The sequence below is a fragment of the Acomys minous genome, assembly GCF_964271855.1.
Source record: "Acomys minous genome assembly, chromosome: 14".
In the NCBI taxonomy this organism is placed as follows: domain Eukaryota; kingdom Metazoa; phylum Chordata; class Mammalia; order Rodentia; family Muridae; genus Acomys; species Acomys minous.
The window spans coordinates 81,928,677-81,953,823 of NC_140496.1; the positions used below are offsets into that span (position 1 = coordinate 81,928,677).

General features: G+C 38.9%; 2 long non-coding RNA genes across 2 annotated transcripts in view; one reads left to right on the top strand and one right to left on the bottom strand.

Annotated features, from left to right (window-relative positions):
- LOC311583772 overlaps nt 1-25,147 on the bottom strand; it is a 671,074-nt gene that overhangs the window by 301,887 nt on the left and 344,040 nt on the right. The window lies entirely within an intron of this gene.
- LOC311583769 lies at nt 143-23,324 on the top strand. The gene is made up of 5 exons (XR_014774661.1): nt 143-519; nt 4,942-5,168; nt 7,221-7,331; nt 8,609-8,679; nt 22,305-23,324. It is a non-coding gene; the product is annotated as an uncharacterized lncRNA (long non-coding RNA).

Genomic DNA, 25,147 nt, shown 5'->3' on the forward strand with positions numbered 1-25,147 from the left:
TCAGGGGGAATTTTTACCTCCTTTCTTTCTCAGCAATCTTATTGATATATAGAAAAAATAGGGATTTTTGTGAGCTGATTTTGTCTCCAGCTCATTTTCTGAATGTGCTCACTGATTCTAGTCTTGAATTTTTTTAGCACAAGATCATGGTATCTGCACAGATTTGACTTCTTTCAATTGTATTTTAATCCCTTTTCTTTTTTCTTTCCTCCTGCAGATGCTTTGAACACTATGCAAATAAGAGTGAAGACAAGAGGCACTTATCTCATTGCAAATTCCATGGGAATACTGATTTTCACACATCTACAACATTTGCTATACATTTTTCATGTATAGCATTATTATGTTGAATTGTTTCCTTTCTGGTTTTTAAGTCTTTCATCATAAAATGAGGTTAAACTTTGTTAAAGGCCTTTTCTACATCAATTGAGGGATTCATATGTGTACTGTTACACTTATTGATATCTATATGTCAAGACAAACGTGCCTCCATGGAAGAAATTTGCTTGGTCATAACAGGTAGGGTTTTGTTGTTGTTGTTGTTGTTTTTATTGCATTCATGAATAATGCAATTCCGTGTTCAATGATTTTTGGAATACTTAATTTTCTTTTTTATTACATCTTAATTTAATTGTAGACTCATGGTAATATTGCCTTTATAGAATGGATTTGATAGTCTTTCTTTTCTGCTTTGGGAAACAGACAGAATCATTGGTGCTGTATTCTAGCTGGTGTTTCTCTGGTTGTGTTATTGTTTCTTTTCTTTCTGCACTCTTAGGACTATAAGTTTACTGTATTGTATTAGGTTTATTGTATTGGACATGATTTCTCCTTTGTTTAGCCATTCCCCTCATGGAATGTATCCTTTCTTGTCTTCTGAGTATGTAAACTGCTTTCTTCTTCCTCTGGGTAGAGTTGTCCTTTAAGTGTCTTTGGCAGTGCTGGCTTCGTGATGGTTAATTGTCTTTCTTTGTCACTGTATTAAAATGTCCTTACTTATCAGTCAATTTTAAAAGCTATCCTGAATATATATTACTCTTAGTTGGAAGTTATTTAGCTTCAGGGCTTGAAATATATCATTGCCTACTTTCCTGGTTTTTAATATTGCTCATGAGAGATCTGGCGTTATTCTGGTAAATTTGTTTGTTTGGGCAGTATTTGTTTTTTCCCTTACAGGTGTGAGTATCATTTCTTTTGTATTTTATGACATTTTAACAAATATATATACATATTTGTGTATATGTGTGTGTATAACTTTATTCTTATTTATGTCTATTTGGGGATCTGTATGTTTTAGTGTCTACTTCTCTCTTTAATTTGAGAAATTTCTGCCACAATTTTATTACATATATTATTTTTTAACTTAATTTTTAAAAATAATTCATTTAGATTGCATTCCCCTGCCCTAGACCTCTGACAGAAAGGGACCTCCTCCCCACCATATGACCACAGCCTATCAGGTCTCATCTGGATAGCCTGCTTCCCCTTCTTCTGAAGTGCCACCAGGTCTCCCCACCAAGGGTGAGGGTAACTCGAGACACTAGAGTTCATATCAAAGTCAGTCCATGCTCTCCCTACAACCTTGGAGAATCTGTCCATTGGATAGATATGAACATTGGTCTAGGGGTCTCAACTCTCCAATAAAAAGACACAAACTACCAGAATGGATGCATAAACAAGACCCAACATTCTGCTGCATTCAAGAAACACATCTCAGCTACAAAAACAGACATTATCTCAGGGTAAAAGGCTTGAGTAAAAAGGGTCTTCCAAGCAAATGGACACAAGAAGCAAGCTGGTATAGCCATTCTAATAGCCAATAAACTAGATTTTCAACCAAAATAAATCAAAAGAGATGAGGAAGGACACTTAATGCTCATCAAAGGAAAATTCAACCAAGATGACATCACAATTCTGAACATCTATGCCCTCAATACATATATTCTTCATGTCTTCAATGTTTATCTCAGCCATCCCGTGGTATTTTAGATTTGATCTCTTGATTGTACTTCAGCATATTAGACATTGTGATTTTTTTTATTCTCACTCAGAAAGGAAATAAAATAGACATCTGAAATAGATGGAGGGAGAAAACTGGGTGGGAGAGGGGGTTGGGGGAACTATGTGAGGATCTGACCTGGGGTGTGTGGGGCATCTCTAGGACCCTTGTGCTCATTTTTTGATCCATACTGATATTTAATAAGGTCCTACCTCACCCTTGTCCTTTACGCCTCCTGGCCTTTTCTCTGCTTGATTAAGTCTATTGGTGACTCTTGCCATTGTACTTTTTCAATTTGATTCCTTGAGGGTTTTTCTTTTTCATTTACAACATTTCTAATTTTTTTATTTCAAAATCTAATTTCCTTAATAAATTTCGTTTCATGTTGTTGACTTTCCCATCCACATTGCTGATTTTCTTATGGATTTTCCTCTATGTTGTTGAATTTTCTCCAGGTCCAGGATTTCTTTCCTTTGCTTGTATTCTCTTTCAAGTCACTGATTATTTTTATTAGGAAACTTTTGAAATCTTCATCTGGCATTTTACTTATTCCAGTATCTTGGAGTTCAATAGTCGAGGAGGCCTGTAATCGTATAGGGGTCATGCTGCCTTGTTTTGTTTTGTTTTGTTTTGTTTCTTGTTTCTATGCTGTGACATTCACATCTGTTCTTCTGATTTTATATGGGAACCTTAGTTAGAACTCTGCTTTTGGCCATAAAAGCGAGGCTGAGGTTTTAACCATGGCAGGGATATCTATGATTTGCTTGAGAGAACCAGCAAATGCTGAATGGCTACCAGCAGTTGCTGCTGTATATAGTATTGATGCCGTTGTTTTCATTCCCATCTGCAATTGCTATAAAAAACCTTCAGTCTTAAACTTAAGACAAGTTATCTCACTGCATTCCTGTAATGTGGTTGCTTCTACAATAACCGTGTCATGATCTCTGAACCCCCACCTCAGCCCAGTTGTCTACTTAGCTCAGTGGAGCAAGAATCATTCATTTGCACACTCAGTTTCCATAATTTCCACAGAGCCTACCATGCAGGAAAATAAAAGGGATTAATGACAAAAGAAAGAGAATTCACCTTCAAACCAAGAAAGGGCATACATGCCCAGGGTTGAAACTCCACAATGGCCATCTTTCTTAAGACAAAACCAAGTAAAAAAAAAATATTAAGTATAAAATTTATTTTTAATTTTAAGATTAGGAGAGGAAACCACATGGTTGAAAACATTTTCTGTGTGTAGATGGATTGTAATTATAACCAGACAATTAAGATCCCCTCTTAGGGGTCTTAGTCTCACTAATAAAAGTACTTAGGAGCAGACTAAAGTGCATGCTTAAAGACAATTTTATTAGAGTCTAAAAGAAAAAACCCTGAGGCAGTCAAGTTGTAAATATCTGCAGCTTCCAAGAAGAGGAGACGGGGGCAAGGTGGAGAAGCAGGCAAGTGAGCCACCACATGGCTGGGCTAAGAGCTTTAAAGTATTAGTTGCCAAGCCAATGTGTTAGAGAAAGCATAGTAAAACAAACAAACAAACAAACAAACAATATGGAGAGAAGAAAGAGAAAGGTATGCTTTTCTATTTAGAAAAATGATCTCCAATGCCTGACAAGACATCACAACTTAAAAGATAAAAATCCCAATGGGTGTTTCTCTTTTTTTCCATTTTTAAATTAATTTATTCATATTACATCTCAATTGTTAGCCCTGCCCTTGTATCCTCCTATTCCTCCTTCCCTCCCACTTCCCCCCTTCTCCCTTCCCCTATGTCTGTGATTGAGGGAGACCTCCTCCCCCTATATACGCTCTTAGAGTATCGAATCTCTTTTTGGTAACTTGCTATCCTCCCTCTGAGTGCCACCAGGCCTCCCCATCCAGGGGATGTGGTCAGAAAAGGGGCACCAGAGTTCTTTTAAGAGTCAGATCTCACTCTCCACTCAACAGTAGAGAATATCCTGTTTATTAGCTGGGTCTGGGTAGGGGTTCGAAGTTTATTACCTATGTTCTCCTTGGCTGGTGCTTTAGTTTGAGGAGGACCCCAGGACCCAGATCTGTCTGTCATAAAGTTCTTTTTGTAGGTTTCCAGGACCCTGTGGATCCTTCTATTTCCTCATTCTTCCATGCTACTCTCACCTAAAGTCTCAATAGGATGTCCTCTCCTCTGACCCACTTTCCTGGTAAATAAAGTTTTTCATGGGACATATCCCTTGGACTAGTGTCTCTATATAAATGAGTATATGAGTATATACCATTTGTCTCTTTTTCCTTCTGGGTGAACTCACTCATTATGATAATTTCTAGTTCAATCCATTTGTCTACAAATTTAGGGAATTCCTTGTTTTTAACAGCTGAGTAGAACTCCATAGTGTAAATGTACCACAGTTTCTTAGTCCATTCTTCTACTGAGGGACACTTAGGCTGTTTCCATGTTCTGGCTATCCAATGGGTGTTTCTTGAATTGGTCCAGTCATTGGTTGGCCATTCCCTCAATCTCTGCTCCATCCTTATATTTACACTTCTTGTATGTAGGACAAAAATTGAGTTGAAGTCTCACCACTGTTAGTCCCACCTAGGTACAGGAGGTGGTCACCCCATAGACTCTTTGGAGCCTCCCCAACCAGAGCCCCAGGGATGTCCCACCCCACCACCACTGATTTTGATTCTCCCTTCCAGTCCTCCCCACACCCCAGATCAGACTACTACACACTTTCCATTCTCATCCCCTCTCCCATTCAGTTACCTCCCTCCATTTACTTCAGATGTCTGTTTTATTTTCCCTCCCAAGTGAGATTCAAGTATCCTCCCCTTGGGTCCTACTCTCGTTACTTAGCTTCTTTGGGTCTGTGGATTGTAGCATGGTTCTCCTGTACTTTACATTATTAATGACACTCTGCTATGCTTGCAGACACGAGTCGAGCGCAACTGTTTTCTGAAAGGCTTCATCCAATAGCTGATGGATACAGATGCAGAGACCCACAGCCAAATAATTGGCAGAGCTTGAGAGTCTTGTGGAAGAGTGAGAAGAAGAATTGAGAGAGCCAGAAAGGTCAAGGACACCACAAGATGACCTACAGAGTCAATTAACCTGGGCCTATGGGGGCTCACAGAGACTGAAGCACTAACTTAAAAGAGCGTGCATGGGCTGAACCTAGGTCCCCTACATGTAAGTAGCAGGTGTGCAGTTTGCTCTTCATGTGGGTCTCCTAACAATTGGAGTCAGTGGATATCTCTGACTCTGTTGCCTGCCTTTGCATCCCTTTCCCTTAGGTTGGCTGCCATGTCTGCCCTCAGTGGAAAAGAATGAGCTTAGTCCTGATGTGACCTAATGTGCCAAGGTGGTTTGCTGCCCATGGTGGGAAGGGTCCCCTTCTCTGAGGAGAAGAGAAGGGGAGATTGGGGAAAGGGGATGTGAGGGTTGAACTGGGAGGAGAGGAGGGAGAGGGATGTGATCAGGTTGCAAAGTCATTAAATAAATTAATTAATGAAAATAAATAAAAAGTCTTATGCCAGGAGTGAGTTTCTCTTTGAGGGCCAATGGTAGATCCCATTACCATCCTCCCTTAGACATTACTGGCTAATGTTAATGCTATTGGTTAGCTTACTGTTGGCATATGGTTATTGTGTAATTTAAATGCTAATTTCTGTATCCTCCATATCTGGTTGCAAGCCTTCTTCTGAGAATCTCCTGTCTCAATTTTGTATAAACTCTGCTTCCCACAATAAAGCAACTTATAGCCAATCAGTGAGCAGGAGAGAGAATGGAGCTGGACTTTCTCCCAGCCAGGAGAGGAGGAGTTAAAAAGAAAGTAGGGAATTCAGCAAGGGATACAGCCACAGGCAGAGGTGAAGGAAAAATGAGGAAGATTCAGCTGAAGCAAAGAAAGAACTAAAAACCAAGTCACTTGAGGATTTTGGCAAAGATGGAGTCAGGATAACATAGATAGTTAAGAAGAGATTTAAACTATTCAAGATTGTGTTTGAAAGCCTTATAAGCAAATATAAGGGATCTCAATTATTTGTTTAATAGTTGGGTCAAGAAATAAACTAAGAGAAACAAATATCGTTTTATAAAAATAACTTCAACAGGTTATCATCCAGAATTTAGCAGCACAATCCTATTGCTGAAGGTGCTACATGCTTGCACTTCATCTCTAGGTCTGAGGCAAGCCTTTACAATGCTGAAAGGTGCTATGCAGGATACCTAAGAAGACAGTAATCACTCTTCTTACCCAGTTATGAACCCTGAAATCTGTAAGACATGCCCACTGGTGCCAACTTAACACAAATACCATGCATGGAAGTAACCAACCTTTTTCTGATTGGATTTAAGCCCATTTCCACAGGATAAAAGCTGGAACTAATATTGAGTCAACAAACTGTGACTAAACAGATCATAACCTTATCAGAGAATTTGTTACTATTACTCTGCCAAGTAGGCATAGCATTAAATAACTCCTGGGGATTTACCCTTATACCCATAGATTAATGCTTCTTTCAACCCTCATTAGAGATGCTTTAATTTGCACTAGATGGTATTAACACAAAGACCCAGAACTAGTCAAGGTACAAAGAAAAAGAGACTGTGGAATTCTTAGCCACAAATGAGACTTCTCTATCACACACTATCTCCCAAGCTTGGTTATCTTTGCAAAAAAGAAGGCAGAGTGAGAGCCAGGAGTTGTGGGGGGATACAGCAAAGAGTGTCTTCTGGACACCTCAGGGCAGCTACACATGCAAACTCACAGTGGCTGTGACCATATGAATAGGACCCATGTAAGACTAAACCAGACCAAATTCAACATGGAGGGGAGGGGTGGCATGAAGTTATCAGCAGCTGATGGCTACAGGGTAAGGCAGAGTCAGTGTCCTTTAAGAATACACCCCTGATAAGTCAGCCATGCTCCTGTTGAAGGCCACAAACCCAAGAATACGTAGCAGGACAAATTAGCCTTGATGAGTGTTTTATAAAAAATAAAAGCAAAACAAAAACAAACAAACAAAACCCAGGATACGACATTGGTTGGATAGGGAAAGGAGCTGTGTCTTTAAATACATTGCATGAAATTACTAAAGAACTAATTTTTTAAATTAATAAAGAGAAAAATGGGCAGATTGCCACTCTGTGAACAACTGTATTGGGGGACAGGAATTCTGGGAAAGAAAAGTATATTATCTCATCAAAAGAATAATTATTGATTCTATCCCTTTACCACAGCTTAAGTATCACATGCCTTTCCAAGGAGTGAAGTCACCTTGGCCAAGTGATTGACCTGTCCAACTGGATTAAACCTTAAGGGAAGTGACAATGGCTTGCCTCTATTTACAGGTAGATTCCATTCTTTTGGCAAGGAAGAAAACATTTTTTATTTATTGGGCTTTTCAATATTATTACAGTAAATTTTTAGCACTTCCTTATTTTTTATAGTAATGTTTACATATCAGAAAATAACAAACACACAACTATAAAAGCTACCTTTTGACTAGTGGCATAATATTGCATTTCCTAGGTTCAGCAAAAGTTGTTTACATAGTTCTTTATAATTGATATTTAAGTTATTGATTATTTTTCTATTAAATCATTCAAACATAAGCAAATATTTATAAATATATAATTATGTTCTTAGAATTCATTAAACTAGCAGTGTATAACACAGTCTATCCAATTGTATGTTCAGCAGCATTGACTACATTTGCATCTTAGACGCTTATAATATTTTCACTACCGTTGTTTTTTAGTTGGGAACTTAACATTCTACAAAGAAATTTTGGCCACTTGTATAAGTTGGCTGAATAAACTAGTGACATAGTTACCATCTTTGTATTGTAAGCTTTAACTTTTCCTTCTTTAGTCATTAAGCCTTTGTATGATGAACACATTTACTTGTTGCCTATAATTTACAGTATAATTTACAGTATTATTTTAGTCCCTCATTTGCCTTTATAATGTTTGTTTAGACCAATAAGTTTATTATTTTTCCCTTTTTAATTTAGAAGTATATTGATTTTCTTATTTATATTCTATCTCAAAGCATATGCGTTTGAGGTATACAAGGTGATTTATGAAAAATTAGCATCTAAATATTTTAGAAGTTATTTTTGATATGTGTATGCAGGGAATTGGACCCAGCACTTTCACACAATGCAAGTCAATAAACCTCTGAGCTATACCTGTACCTTCCCTTAAGAAATATTTCAAGTATCTACACATGAGGCATGGGAATCAATCTTATTTTGTTTTGCCCTTCTTTGTTTTTTCCTTCCTTCTTTCCTTTGTTTATCATGAATGCTTTTTTAAAAGTAAAGTCTCATGATTTTCATAATATAAAGCATATTATTTATACATGTTATTGCCCTTTTACAGTATTTGGGATGAATAACCCACACACTAAGAGCTAATTATTATGCCTAAGAGCTATGGATTTTTTCCATCACTCAAGTGCCTGGCCTTTTTAACATACTATTCTGTTCATGTAATGGTTTCCACTCTTTTTCTTGGGGGTTTTTAATGTATACCATGTTGCTAACAAGCAAACATTTTTGCCTAATTTGCTACAAAGAAGTTACGTTTTTATCTAACATCTTATATGCTGACTTGGATCCTAGAATACTGTCATGTGCTTTGGATTCATTCACTCCGAGGCTCATTCTCAGCTTCCAGTCTGGATTAAAGTCAGGTATTTTTCAATTTTAAAACTTTAAAAGGAATAGACATACTCATTTTTTCAGATTATTCTTCTCAGATTTATTTTAAATGGGAAAATTGCTTCCTACCCACCCCTTGCCCTCCCCCTCCCTCTCACTTTCTCTTCTGTGTGGTGGTATCTTTGTCTTTCTAGTCCCAATAGCTAGAAAGCTTCAAATCTTCACCATTCCCTAGATGTTTCAGGAGTGGATGATTGACTGGTACAATTTTCAGTCAAAGAACTGTTTATATAGAATAAAAGCATGTGTTTGTTTAGTGAGTATGTATACCAGTTCTGTTTGTTATATCTATTTATTGCTCAAGGCCACTTATAAAGTTAAGGAGTTTCATCTCCTCTAGGTGAGAACTCTTGGCTTCTTGTTCTCATAGCTTACTTTATTCAAACAGTAACCTAGGGGGAGTGGCCTCTTTGCTCACGTGTACTTAGAAAAGGTGGTGAAGGCCGGGCGGTGGTGGTGCATACTTTTAATCCCAGCACTCAGGAGGCAGAGGCAGGTGGATCACTGTGAGTTCGAGGCCAGCCTGGTCTAACAAAGCGAGTCCAGAACAGCCAAGGCTACACAGAGAAACCCTGTCTCAAAAACAACAACAACAAACAACAAAGAAGAAAAGAAAAGAAAAAAAGAAAGGGTGGTGAAATCAGAGCAGGAGAAAGCCACACTTTTCTGGAACCAGTGGTGTTCCCTAAGAAATGGCAGGATCTGGCTATCTTAAGAGTACAGAGCTTATATTTTTGGTTGTCAACCTCGACTTTAACCATTGAGCCATCACTCCAGCCCAGCAGCACAGATCTAATAGTACCCTTTTTCTTACTTTGTTCGAATTTGATTCATTCCAAATTAAAAACAAAATGAAAGCATTAAATAGAAAAGACCAGGGCATTCTTCCTTGGCAAGTACTAGGAGACAAATGTTGCATAATTGCTAGAGTACTTCTTGGCATGCTCTCAAACAATGAGCAGATAAATCCAAATTGTACCATTGTATTCTTTAAAATAGGGGGAAAAAAGAGTGTGCTCAGTATTTATGAAGAAAAGCTGATGGCTAATCCCCATGGCTCGCTTGACTGGATGGAGAAATGCCAAGGATATTAGAAAAAGAGAACTCAGTGCATATGATGCCTTCCCTGGACCACTACATGGAGACTCTAGCCCAAGAGTAGTGAACTCCAGTGATGAGTCAAACTTTAAATAGAATATATGAGTGGGAGGGTGGAATAGATGTGGCTGAGTGAAGGAAGTAGATCACTAGAGGCCCCACCCTTGGCCTTGGTTCCCCAAAGTTCGGTGTCCCTACTGTCATTCTTCTGTCATTTGACTGTATCAGCTGTTTTTTTCCCCATAGCAATGCAAAGCCTAATATGGGACAATTCAGGACTACATGTCTATGACATGTGAACGCCATCAGAGACAGTGAGATCTGGTTATTTCAATTATATATAAATTATTGCCATATAGATGCTGCATTGTGTTAGAATTAATGTTTCAAAAATTATGATAGTGGAAATTCCAGACAGATACAGTGCTAGATAATAAACAGATCATCAAGGAACAAATCATTCCTTGATGTAGGATTTTAAATTAGTTAGATAAGCATATATGGGACCTAGGGGGAAAAAAGGAGCATGCAAATTAAGAATTTTATAATTCTATACTACCTTCCAGGGGGAGCCTAGACAGTCAATAACAATATAAATTATAACTGAAGTTTACTAGGAAACTAAATAGTTGGGTTGGGTTCTAAAAATACATATAAAAAGTTCTAAGTAACACCAGCACTCTTTCATAGAAACAAAATGTCACAAGAAATCAGATATCTTTTGCGAACAATGTTTCTGCAGCTATATTTGTATTTTGAATCAGGCCATTCATCATAACAAATTATAAATAAAATATGAAACCTCTGCTTCATGCATTCATAGCAAATGCATGTACAGTGAATGCCTAAATGAATTTTCGCTCTGCACAGTGAATCCAGGCCTGATGTGAAATAAGTGCTTGCTATTTTAAAAGTCTATAGGCTTAGTTTAATTGACACTAGCACAGGCTGGAGAGAAATAGTTTCTAAAAGATGGCAAAGTTCACAGAGACCAGTGAAATCTAAAGCATCTCTTAGAGAACAAAGCCTGGCATCCCATCAGCTGCCGCCTGAGGTTATCTGATGCTGCCTCCCAGGGTTATCTGCAATTCAGCCTTTTCAGTCACTCTGGAAATGACTTCCAGAAATTCTAGAACTATGAGAAGTGTTGGAAGTCACTGGGTAGTTTCCAAGGCCTAAACTAAAAGCGATGTGGAGCAGTTTTCAGCACTAAGTTTTCCTTTTATCTACATTTGTGTGTGTGTGTAAAGCTCACCAATAATTAAGATCTCTTGTGAAATCAACTTCAGCTTTGTTTCCAAATGCCATATACCATTTTGAATTCTCACTTCTTTGCTCGGAATGAAAAACCTCTTGGAGGTCTTTACTTCATTGTATAGCCCACCGAATCAGCAAAATGCTTTGCTTGAAGAATAAATATTAATTAATGTCATTATGAGATGACTAAATCAAGTCCTTCATTTAACTGCACATCTTGTCAAAGGAGATCATGTGAGTTGTCGATGGTTGCAGTAACAGTTTAGAAATTGAGTGTGGGCTTCAAGGCACTAGAACTTGAAAACATTCTGAAACTTAGAAAATGGATTAAAATAGGAGACAAGTGAATATACATAAAATAATGGTTTTATTTATGTTCCAAGAGCATTTAAATATGGGTATTTTATTCCACATTATTAAGTGATATTATTTCTTCTCAATTCTCCTTTTATGCTTGAGTTTCAGCTCTAAGTAGCCCCAGGGAAAACATAATATGGCAAAATAATTTGTAAAATAAAACTAATTGTTAGTGATTTCTCCAAGGAATTCAGTTCTTAATATTAACCTTTTTATGTCACACATTATAAAAAATAAATCTAATTCAAGTACATGGCTTCTATAATTTCCCCCTTGGACTTAGTATATCATTTCTTTATCTCCAGAGAAAGCTATATTTTCAAAGTTTAATGTTAAATTAGAGATGTTACCATTTCAAACCTTATGCAATACTAATATATAAGTTGCATTTAACACTGCAACTTTTTCATGTATTCATAATGTGAATATTTCCATTCAACCAGAACTCCCTAACAACACGCTCTGATGCTAGTCCATAAAAAAAACGGGAATACCCTCAAGAAAGCAGGACCGTGAGAAATCGTAAAAGTCACACCTTCTTACTTTTAAAAATTCATATTCTCTTCCCTTCTGTGGGCTACTATCTTTTGATGAGAGAAATTTGATAAATATGATGAGTCAAAAAAGAAATATCAGCAATAAAGCATAAGTGATGAAGGAATTAAATTCTCTTTCAGCCATGCCAGCAGCATGTTTATTTGCTTTAGATATTTAATGTGGAGCTTATTATGGTTTGAATACACAACGCATGAATGTGTAGAATGTTTGGTCCTCATTAATGGCAAAATTTGGGCAAGATTGGTTGAAACTTCAGGAAGTAAGGACTAGCTAAAGGAAGTAGATTCCTGAGGGGCAGACCTTTGAGCCCTAGAGGGCTACACGTAGTGTGATGGTTTGAATAAGAATAGCCCCCATAAGTTCATGCTTGGTCACCAGAAAATGTCACTGTTGTTGAAGGAACTGTGTCACTGGGCATGGGCTTTCTTTCTCTTTCTCCTCGTCACCTCTCCCTCTGCCCCTCCCCCCCACCTCCTCCCTGTCTCCCTTTGCCCTTCCCCTTCTCCCTCTGCCCCTCCCCCTCCTACATCCTCCCCCTCTCCCTCTGCCCCTCCCCCTCCCTCCCCCTCCCCTCTCCCTCTGCCCCTCCCCCTCCCACCTCCTCCCCCTCTCCCTCTGCCCCTCTCCCTCCCTCTCCCTCCCCTCTCCCTCTGCCCCTCTCCTTTCTCCTCCACCCCTCTCCCTCTGCCCCTCCCCCTCCCACCTCCTCCCCCTCTCCCTCTGCCCCTCCCCCTCCCACCTCCTCCCCCTCTCTCTGAGTGTGTGTTTCTCTCTGTCTTTCTATCTCCCTCTTCCATTATCCTTTCCCTGCTTCTGTCTGTCTTGACTTTAAAAACTTCTTCTACCACACACTCTCATAGCCATAGACTGTTCTGCCCAATGGAATAGGACTAAGCAACCGTGAATCAAGCCTTCTGAAATTATAATTCAAAAGAAATACCTTTCCCCCTCAAGGGATTTAAGTGTGCTGTTTTCTTACAGGAACGCAAAACCTGGCTAATATAGGAAGTTGATACCAGAAAATTGTCATTGCTATGTCTACCGGACCGTTTGGTTCAGAAGCCTCTGAAACAGCTTTGGAAACGTGGGTTAGATAAGCTTTTGTTAGCTATAACACAGCTTAATGGGTGACTCTGGTGAGAGCACAAATGATGAGAGTGCTTATAAAAAATACAGGCAGTGAGGTGAGGTCTGTGAGAGTTCAGAGGACTCTATGTGGACCTGAACTAGAGGTTCCTCATTTTATATTCTGGCAAAGAGCAGTACGTTGAGGTCCTGAGACACTGAGCAAGGCTGATTTTGAAGAAGGCTAATTAACTCAGCAGAAGAGATGTGAAGGCTTTCAAGCTGCGGCGTGTTTTGCTAACTACTGTAAGGCAGGTTCACTTACAATGAAAGTGGGATGGTTTTTAAGTGAAGCAAAAAAGTAATGTTAAAATGCATAGTTTGTTCAGAAAAGTCAGTGTAAACTTAAGGTTGGGGAAGGCGTAGTTTCTGAAAAGATCTACACCAGTAAAAATAAAGCAAGCTTTGAGGCTATCTCTTCTCAGGAATTAGCCTGACCCCATCCAAAAGTCCCCCACCCCACCCCAAAAGTCATGCTATCAATACAACCACGGTTCACAGTAGGACAGTTCCCACTGGAGATGTCTACAGACAGATACCTACCATTGACGTCAGTTCTGCAGCCATGCAAAAACGTACCCACGGGGTCATGGAGATTTGCCCCCCAGTTTTTTAAAGGGAAAATGTGAGATGTGGTGCAATGTGTGACAGCTTCAGGTTCCTGCTGTAGATTCCTGAGAAAATAATGTCTGATGCTCTGAGGGTTGAAGTCCTAGCCTGAATCTGAGAGGTGGGAAGTGACAGAAGGCTCGAACATGCACTAAAAAGGCCAACAGAGGACTGTATGGGATGCAGCCAGAGTGGGTATGGGAGCAGTGCTTCCAATTCTTGGGCACTCACGTCATGCACCAAATGCCCCAGAGGACAGACATGGTGCTAAAAGATTAAGTGTTTGTCCTTCTCGGTTCGGTCTTGCTTCAGTCCTATACTTCTCATGTTATTCCTTTTGAATAGGAATACTTACTCGGTGTCATGTGACTTATTTTTAAGTTTAAAGGGGCTCATCATTAAAGGTTTGACTTGTTTTAGAAGAGTCTTGGAACTTAGACTTTCAGACAATGCTAGAATTTTTGAGGATTTTTTTTTTTGACTATTGGTAAAGGACTAGATATATGTTTCATTATGAGATGCATATATATGAGCCTTTGCATAAAATATTACAGTTCAAATATGAAGTGACCATACAAAGGACCTGTGGAGTGGAGGCTTGCTTCCCAGATCCAGGCATTATTTTAAAATGTGCTAAAACCTCAGTAGTGTGATCTAGCTGGAGGGAGTAAGGCAATGCATGGATTGGGGGTGTCTTTGTATCGTCTGGCAGGTCCCTCTCTGATTGTCTCTAGGCTTCTAGTCTGCCATGACATAAACTGCTCTGCTCCACTGTCTTCTCTCTGTGGTGATGGACGCCATGAGCTAAAATCAACAATTCTCCACTTTCGATTGTTCTTCGGGTATTAAAAATCTAATTAATACAGTAACCATGAAAAGACGAGTGGCTGCTAGAGACTAGAACAGTAAAGGGAAAGATGGTTATGGCAGACTTCTAGGACAATAAAACTATTTTGTTTGGTACTGTAGTATGGAAATGTGCCTCCTATATTTTAAACCTATAGAATCTATGCTACCAGAGGAAGTAGTAAATTCAAGTGTACAGTAGACCTTAGTTATGCTGATGCGTCAGTGTAGATCATCGAAGGTCATTGATTGTAACAACTGAACCACTCTGGCAGGGACATTAATGATTGGACTGTTGTTAAAAGCTTAGCAGTGGAGTGGCCAGGCAGTAGTGGTACACAGCTTTAATCCCAGCACTTGGGAGGCAGAGACAAGCAGATCTCTATGAGTTCAAGCCCAGCATGGCCTACAGAGAGATTTCTAGGACAGCCAGGGCTACACAAAGAAACTCTGTTCCAAAATTTAAAAAAGAAAGAAAGAGAAAAAAGATTGGCAGTGGGGTATATGAGGAACTCAGAACGTCTAAATTTTAATATAAATCTCTAAAGGTACTCTTAAGCCATTTTTAACATTAAAAATAGAGTGAAGACTCCTAAGAGCTGTTGGTAGTACACACTTTTCCTACCCCTTTCCTGAGAAATGAAGAGTTCTTGAGATGTAAAAATTCAAAATCCAATCTCTCAGTCTCATTCCCAGCTCTGTAGCAGGAAACCTGCTGTGGTCTCTCTTTCATCTTACCCCATCCCCAGTGGATCACAAGGACTTTCTCCTCCAATCTTCCTTCTCCCAGATAATCCCCAGTATTTCAGCCTCCAACACCAGCAGGGATTCCCTGTGAACACACCAGCTAAGTAGGCCAGGAAAAGAGGCAACACACAGACATCACACTCTGAAAAATCCAGAGAGGAAACAGGAACCAAGAAGTGAAACACACACCCAAAAATGACCAACCTAGAAATCAGTAACTAGAAGTATAATCACCCCAAACTCAAATGCAGAGATGTCAGGGTAAGAACTCAGTCAATAAAGACCTAGGGCACCAGCAGAGCCCAGCTATCCTACTGCATCAGGCCCTGGATGTGCTGTCATAGCAGAAGATGTGCTACAGATGCTAAGAGACCACAGATCCCAGCCAAGACTGTTATACCCAGCAAAATTTTCAATCACCATAGGCAGAAAAAAATAAAATATTTCATGATAATGTCAAATTTAAACACTATCTAACTACAAATCTAACCTCACAATAGGTGCTACAAGGAAAACCCCAACCTAAGGAGGTAAAGTACATCCAGGATAACACAAGAAATAAATAATTTCACAGCACCAAAATTAAAAGAAAACACACACACACACACACACACACACACACACACACACACACACACACACTACCACCACCACCACCACCACCACCACCACCACCACCACCACCACCATCAACAACAACAAAATAACAAGAATCAAAAAATCATTGATATCTCTCAATATCAATGGTCAGAAATAACAATAATATGACACTGACTAGCAGAATGAATTAGAAAAATATGATCTGTCCTTCTGATACATCCAAGAAACACAATTCAACCTCAAGGATAGATATCAGGGAAAGGAGCTGGAAAAAGATACTCCCAAAGATATTAAGTCCAAGAAAGTTGACTTACTACCAATAGCATGGACACTAAGTCTGACAATTAATAAATGGAACCTCATGACACTGAAAAGCTTCTGTAAGGCAAAAGACATCATCAGTCAGACAAAGCAGGAGCCTACAGAATGAGAAAAGACTTTTAACAACTTCACATTCAAAAGAGCATTAATATACAAAATATAAAAAGAACTCAAGAAACTAGATATCGAAAAATCAAATACTCCTATTATTAAAAATGGATACAGATATAAATAGAGAATTCTCAGCAGATGGATCACAGGTGGCTGAAAAACACTTAAAGAAATATTCAACATCCTTAACCATCCTTAACCAATTACAAATCAAAACTACTTTGAAGTTATGTTTTACACATATCAGAATGGCTAAGATCTATAACACGAGCAACAGCTTATGCCAGTGATGATGTGGAGCAACTGGAACATTCTTCCATTGCTGGTATGAGTGCAAACTTGTGCAACCACTATCGAAATCAATATAGTTGTTCCTCAGAAAGTTGGTATTTGACTTACCTCAATATGCTGCTACATCACTTTTGGGTATATACCCAAAGACCTAGAATAAAACCAAGTATGACTAGTCTAAACAAAAATTAAAAAGTATCAATCAATGGACTCTTAATGATATTCTGATATACTCATAGATTGGTGCCTTATCCACTCATCATCAGAGAAACGTCCTCCCATCCTAGATGGGAACAGATGCAGAGACCAATAGCCAGATATTATGTGGGAAGAGAGTCTTAATGAGAGGTCTCCATCAAATCTCTCCGTTCAGAGCCCAAGAAATCCAGAAGAGAAAGAGGCAGAAAGACTGTAAGAGCCAGAGCGGGTAGAGAACATCCTGGGTACCAGGTCCTCTGAATGAACTAAGCAAGGCACATATGAGCTCAAAGAGACTGAAGCATCAAGCACAGGGCCTACAAGACTCTACACAAGGTCCTCGGTGTACATATGACAGCTCTTAGCTTAGTCTTTTTAATGGCTCTTTACTATGAAAGCAAGTGGGTCTTCGACTCCTGCACTTGCTCTCGGCACTCTTTTTCTCCTGTTACTTGCCTTGTGCAACTTTGATATGATAGTTTTTGCTTCATCTTACTATGTCCTATTTTGTCATTTTGGTTGATATCTCTTTGAAGGCTGTTCTTTTATAATGAGAAACAGAGAAGGGTGGACTTAGAGGGGAAGAGGGGTGGGGAGAAGTTGGGAGGGGTAGTGGGAGGGAAAACTATAATCAGGATACATTGTATAAGAAAAAATATTTTCAATAAAAGAAAATGTGAAAAAATCATATTCTATATTTGAATTCCAGAGCAATGTTTACTTTTAAGCACTCACATAGATAGTACTTTAAACATTCTTATTGATCTGTAATGAGTTGAATTCCTGTTTTCTAATCAGAGGATACTTCTGAACACTGACTGTATACTGTGTGTTATCTCTTATACATAGAACACACCCCTTGTCTGGTTTAAGAGTAATAAGCAAGTTAGAGTTCAGACCATCCTCAGTTTTCAGTTTAGATCAAATTACTTAAGTCTTACATATAAATCTATAAAACATAGATAAACTATTCTCTACTTACCTCAGTAAGAAAAGATCACCCATTATCTTTATTTTAAATGTATATTAAAAACATAGTATATAATACATATATTTACATACATTATATATTATATTATGTAATTTCTATATTTAATATATATATGTAATTCTAGTACTCAGGATGCAAAAACAAGGTCAGGAGTTAACACCACCTTCACTGTATAGCGAGCTCCAGACCAGTCTTGGCTACATGAAACCCGATTTCAAAAACAAATGAATGGAATGGGCCTGGAGAGATGATTCCCTGGTTAAGAGAACTTGCTACTTTTGCAGATGACCCAGATTCATTTTCAAGAACCCATATGACAGTTCACAGCTACCTGTAATCCACGTTCCCAGGGATCTAACACATTGGGCTGGCTCCTACATATATGGTGTGCACATATTCTCGCTACTCAGGCTTATATGCAAACATGTAATTAAAAACTAAGTATGCCTTTTCAAAAGTTAAATAAATAAGTAAATAGCATAGACAAGTGCTTTTTATTCTCATACCTGTAATAGCAGTGATGATGTCTTTCTTGGCATATTTTTAATTTATTATTTTATTGTTAAGGATGTGGATATTTTCCTTGCATGCATATCTGTGCACCACACGTGTGCATAAGAATTAAAACTAAGTCCCCTGGAAGAGCAGCCAGTGCTCATAACATTTGAGCTATCTGGTTCTTTGCTCAGTACTTTTAATCTCTTAAGCTCCTAAGGAAAATGCTCATCATGTAGACAGTGCTTAAAAAAAATAACGGATATAGAAAGATAGCTTGAGTTAAAGGATTGAAAAAGTCCACACTACCAAAAGTTATCTACAACTCCTGTGTGTATCTATTAATATTCCAATGGTACTTTTGTTAGTGTTTTTTTTTTTTTGGTTTATATTGATGTTTTGACTGAATGGTTGTCTGTGCAACATGTGTGTACAGTACCCTCAGAAGCCAAAAGAGGCTGTCCAATTCTCTGGAAATGGAGATTACTCTTAACTGTTGAGCCTTCCCTCTAGAAACTCCAGTGCCACTTTTTTTAAAAATAGAAATAGAAAAACAAATCCACCAAAAATGAATCTAAATAGCCAAAGCAATCTTGAAGAAAAAGAACAAAACCAAAGTTTCACACTAATTTCAAAATCTACACAAAGATATCATAATCACAACACCATAATACTGGCATAAAAACAGACACATAGACGAAGGAAACAGAATAGAGATCCAGAAATGGACCCACTCAGTTAAAATCAGTTGATTTGGGACCAAGTTGCCAAGAATACACAGTGGGGAAAAAAATCTCTCTGGTAAAATATTATTTGGAAAACAAGATATGCATTCATAGAAGATGAAACTAGACTCCTCATTTTACAGCATTAAAAAAGCAACTACAATGGGTTAAAAACATAAATGCAGAATCTGGACATGTAATGCTACCAGAAGACCTAAGGGAAAAAGGACATTCTGGTGACAGTGTTGTGGATATCAGCCCAGAATCATAGGCAAAAATCCAAAACTAAACAAATAGGATAATATAAAACCAAAGTGTTTCTGCACAACCAAGGCAACAGCCAACCAATTAAAGAGGCAACCTAAGGAATGGAAGAATATTTGCACACGTATTAAGCATATAAGGAGGTAATACATCTGTTGAAGGGTCTAATTAGAGAACAAATTCAACTTAATAGTTTAAGAAAAGGACAAATCACCTGATTTAAAAATAGGCCAAGGGCCTGAATAGATATTACTCAAAATAAGACCAAAATAAGACTCAAAAGCTAGTTAGCTGATAGGTGTTTGGAAGCATGATCATCACTATTAACCGTCATTACACACAAATTGAGTCACAATGAGATCTCGTTCCATGTTCATTAAACGATTGTTTTTGAAAGGACAAAAAAAGTGTTGAAAGGGTAAAGAAGAAAGGTGCCCTTGAACACTATTGACAGGGGCTGGGTTGTTGGTTGGTTGGTTGGTTGGCTGGTAGCTTTTTGTTTTCTGTTTGTTTGCTTGTTTGTTTTTCCAAAATCGGGTTTCTTTGTGTAGTCTTGGCTGTTGTGGCTCTTTTTATTTGGATCAAAAAAAAGGGGGTGCTCTTTTTATTTGGATCAAAAACTTCATATGATGAAAGACTTGAGATAGTAGAATTTTAAAATTGTATTAATCCTTAATAATATATATATACATATATATATAATGAATTTGAATCATTTTCACTTCTTATTACCAATTTAGGGGAACATCTCTAGCACATATGTGGCTCAGATTGCTTCTAATATGGACTCTTACACATTTCTACTTACTTTTTGATTGTGCTTTTTGCCTAAATAATAGCAAGTTTAAAATAAATCAGTGAATTAAAATACATCCCACATAAAAACATTAGCATGTCTATCTTAATCATGTTCTGTGCCTGAGAGCAACACATGGTTCCCTTGTACCCCTAGGGTGATGAGTGCAAAACGGTCCCCTGACCCTCCTGCTCTCCTCTTCCTTGGCCCCCTTACTTCGCAGCCAGACATTTTCTTGGCTGCCATCCCAGATCCAGGCTTTTGCCTTCACTGCAGGACTTGGAACCCTAGCTCTTCTTCCTAACTTTATCTGAAATCATTAACTGACAATGAGCTCTTTTGTGTAAAGGACCCAGTGCTTCATCAACATGTGCTATTTTCCTTGTGGCTGATATTTCATCAAGACTGGCCCATGAGATACAGTTGATCTGGCATAGCTGCAGCTGGTTAAGCTTCCCCACAGGCGGCCTCATGGTGGAAACTGGCTGTGTGACTATCTCCAGGCCTTCCCAGGCACTACTCATTACAGAGATCCTGTTTCTAAAAGTGTCCATATCAATACGTCTCTCAGATTCCAGGTCATTTAGTCTCTATCCCCTGACTGACCTGGAGAGTAAGAACAACCACACATTCAAACAGATACACACATCTCATTCAGGTTAGCGAACCTGTTCAGCTCAGGAAATACTTAAAGACAGGAGGAGGAGGAGGAGGAGGAGGAGGAGGAGGAGGAGGAGGAAGAGGAGGAAAAGGACAAGGAGAAAATAAGAAAAAAAAAAAACCCTACCCTGCAGAAAAACCACACACACACATACACAAAAAACAGGATTAGGAAACTTGACACCCCCAACAGTAAAAATTTGCCAATCTTTGATATATTTAAATATACAAACAACCCAGAGCCTTGACTCCAGCAGTAATTGTAACTCCAGGCTCTCAGCAAAATCTTTAGGCCTTCATTCTTCAATTTAAAACCCTAAAATAAGTGTTGGAAGAGGCATTCTCACCTATTTTGGAACAGGGGTCCCCTGTAAGGTGTGATACCAGTTGTAGTCTGAAGCCAAAGGTCCTAGTTTATGGTGAAGAACCTTCTTCCATATCAAATATGTTGTTACACGGTGCAGAAGTTCTATTCTCTTCCTTGTGTTGGATATTAACTGTAGTGATTCAGACACCACAATGGTAATATGTCTACAAGCTACTTTAGTAAGACTTTTTTTTATACAAATATAGAAGACCTTGATGATATAACATACAACCTAATAAAGTTGAAACAAATATCTTGATTTTAGTAGAAAGACATATGGGAGTAATTAAAAGATATATCCTAAGGGAAAATATACTTTTTACTCTGTGTGTATGTGTGTGTGTGTGTGTGTCTGTGCGTACGTGTGTCTGTGTGTTTGTATCTGATGACATGGTTGTGTAAAAGCAGGAAGACAATATTTAGGATGAAATATAAATTTAACATTGGCAACAGAAAAAAAGCACATTTTAATGAATGTACATATGTTAATAAGTATTTTAATCTAGTATTTATGTGATGAAAATCTGCATGCTGCTTGTGTTTATACTTAAATATCTACATTTGTGCCATATCTAAAATGCATATAAATATTATATTTGTAATATACATGGTTCAAGCATTCATATATAAAAACTTTTAAGTTATGTATGTTCCTCCTAGTGTAACACAATAAAAGTACTGAAAGATGCAAAAAGTACAAAAAATTAAAATAAACAAAAACCTAACAAGACATAATTGGAAAAGAAAATACAAGAGGGGAAAAAAGACTCTGAAACAAACGTCTTTCATGTGTAGAAGACAGAAGGAGGAGGAAAAGCCGTGTGCCTGTGCTGCTGTTTATCTCCTTCCATGGATGATCTGTTCTCTGGGTTCCAGGGACCACGTGGAGCAGCAGGGAACAAATAGAACATGAAAGCGTTGCAGTTTGTTCTTCTCTCACTGTGTGCTGGGAACATCAGAGTCTCTATCTTCCCACAGCTCATAATGTCATGGAGAAGACAGACAAAAGGCATATCACTAAGTTTAGAACACAGTAGTGTCGGGTGGTGAGGGGAAGAAATAAGTAAAGCAGGTGAAAAAGGAACATCACACATACTAGTATGTTATACATCGTATGTGGGGATGTCTGTCTTTCTCTCTTTTCACTTTCAATTTCCCTGTTTGTTTCTCTTTTTATACAGAGCATTGTGTATATCAGCTGAACTCAAATTCCCTAACCCAGAGAGACCTTGAACTCCTGATTGTCCTGCCTCTGTCTCCTGGGATTAAAAGGGCAAGGGTACACCATTTCATGTGGTGTGATGAGGTGTTGGAGAGCCCTCAGACCTCTGCATGCCACCTGAGCTGCATCCCCAGCCTGGGAACCTCTTTCTTAAGAGATAACACTGCGTGTGGCCAGGATGAGGCCAAGCTCAACAGACACACAAGAAGACTCTAGTGGAAGAGAGGAGGAAAACAAACCACGCACCAAAGAATTTGCAACATACAAAAAGCAAGAGGGAAAGTTGGAAGCTGGTAGGAAATTATCTGAAAACTATCTTTCTTGTAAGCTGTAGTACGTTGTGAGCTCCTTTTCCCTTAAGTGTCAGAGGAGGACATTTTATAGAGACTTAATTGCAAGGTCCAATATTTCACTTGCATGTAGTACTATTACGCACTTAAGACTTCGGCTACATTGTTTTATAGTGTCCTTCCATAAGCTTACAATATATTTCTACCCATCTTCAATGAATGTGATTTACTTTGATGAATTAAATGTTAACAAATGTGACATCAAGACATTACATATGCTAACATTAGTGGTCTAGGCTTCTGGAGACATTAGCCTGATGAGCACTAAAGATTAAACTTCAGATACTCGCTATTCCGTCAGCCAGGACCCAGAGGAAGACCATGGAGCACGACAGATCTATGGGAAATGCAAAGCAGAGCCTCCCTGGCTGTCAGTTCTTACCATGTCCAGTAAACCTGTGAAGGTCAGGATGATGTACCTGGCATAATTACTGAAAGAAGAGCCGACTGGTACACCACCACAGGGGAGCCTCACTCAAAGGAATGAGGGAACCTGAGTTGTATTTTTCAGAGACTACTGTGAACAGCTGTTCTAGAACTCTCTATAGCAAAAGAAAGACGAGTGGGAGAGTGGACCGGTGTGGAGATTGCCAAAAGGTCAACGTGAGACTTGGCAGTCGTGTCAGCCATGGGACAGCAGTGAAGTTTATAGGATTTGTTAGTGACAGAGGCAGTGGAGGGGGGAGGAGTGAGTTAAAGGGGGGTTATAACGCTGTCTTAGAGTCATTTTATCACCCATCCCACCAGCCCAGCCTACGTTTCTAAGCATAAAAATCAGCACATAAAGAGTGTTTTTGTCAACTACCATATATCCAGGGACACCGTTGCTATAGCAGCCAAGCAATTCTCTTTAGGCAGCCAGGTGGAAACGGAATAGTTCTGAAGAATCCTAAGCTGAATAGGTTGTTTTTGTCAACATCACACAACAAACTTCATAGCTGCCTTTTAAAGCTAAGAGTATCTAATTCATGCAGTCTGGTTGGACGTGTAATTATTGTTTGGATAAATAATTCTGTTTTTCCATTTTTTGCATTTTGTGCAGAGGGATTCTATGCCGTTGCTGATCTACCCTCAGGCCCTCTCATAAGAAGACAGCTTGCCTCTCTTGTCAGCTGAGTAAATTCCTGCAATGCCCAAGACCAGTGCACATTCCTTTTTCTTAGCCAAGACTTTGCCTCAAACCTCCACTCTCTCTCTTAAGCTCTGCCAGGCAATACTAGAGCCTGGCCTCTCTCTGCTACTCTTCCTTCTGGTTGTCAGATGAGGTAGTCTATAGTGTCTCAAGCTTCTTTCTTTCCCAGAGAGCTTGTCCCTACTCAGCTCATCAGGGCCACTGTCTCCCACCCACACAATGTACACTCAGATCAAATCCTTCATCACTAGATGACAAATGAATAGAGATATTCTCCGTGATTTAGAATTCCTCATTCATCTAATAACATCTTGGCTGCTTGCTCCCATAATCTGGAAGACGCCTTACCCTACATTGTATTCCACCCACCACCTGCCTAGGCATGTGACCCTTTAGGGTACACCCATGACTCTTGTCCACAGTGGCCACCACATGCCTCTGTGCCCTTCCTCTTTGAAGAGATCTGATTAAAGAAGATGGCAGGTTAAAATATTTCTTAAGTCTGACAACCAGATTGCATCATAGCATATTAAGCATCATTTTACTGCTCATGGTGGTTGGAATGAAGATGACCCCCATGGGCACATAGGCAGTAGCACTATTGGGAGGTGTGGATTTGCTGGAGTAAGTGTGGCCTTTTTGAGGAAGTGTGTCGCTGGAGGCAGACATTGAGGTTCCAGAAACTCAAGCCAGGTTCGATCTCTCTCCTTTCAGGCTGCCAGCCAAGATGTAGAACTCTAGGCTCTTTCTCCAGCACTGTGTCTGCCTGTGAGTAACAAAGTTTTCTGCTCTGATGACAGTAGGCTACATCTCTGAACAGCAAGCCAGCCCCAATTAAACGCTTTCTTTTTAAGAGTTGCCATGCTCATGGAGTCTCTTAGCAGCAAAAGAAGCCCTAACTAAGACACTGCTGTACTTTTAACATTCAGAATCAAAGTTTTATATATTTTATATAATGTTCAACTTCTAGTCAAAGAATTGGTCTAGTGGACTGGAAAAAAAAAACTAGCCACCAGAGTTTATGGCTATTCAAACTAGACAGCATTGATGTGAGAAAAGACAGCCAAACAATCCATTAAACTCATTAAAGTCCTGAGAAACTCAAGAACACTCAAAATAAATTATGTTTTGGCACAGAAAATCAGGAGAAATCTCTTAGGAAAGAGTTTCGAACTATTTGTAATCTGCAGGGCTATGTTTCCTGGATTTTAAGGAGACTTGCAAATGTCTGGTTTTTATGGGGCCAGCTAATGTTAAGTAAATAAAGATCCCTTATAGCTGAGATGACTGCTGCTTGTGCTTGCACCTTTGTTAAGTGTG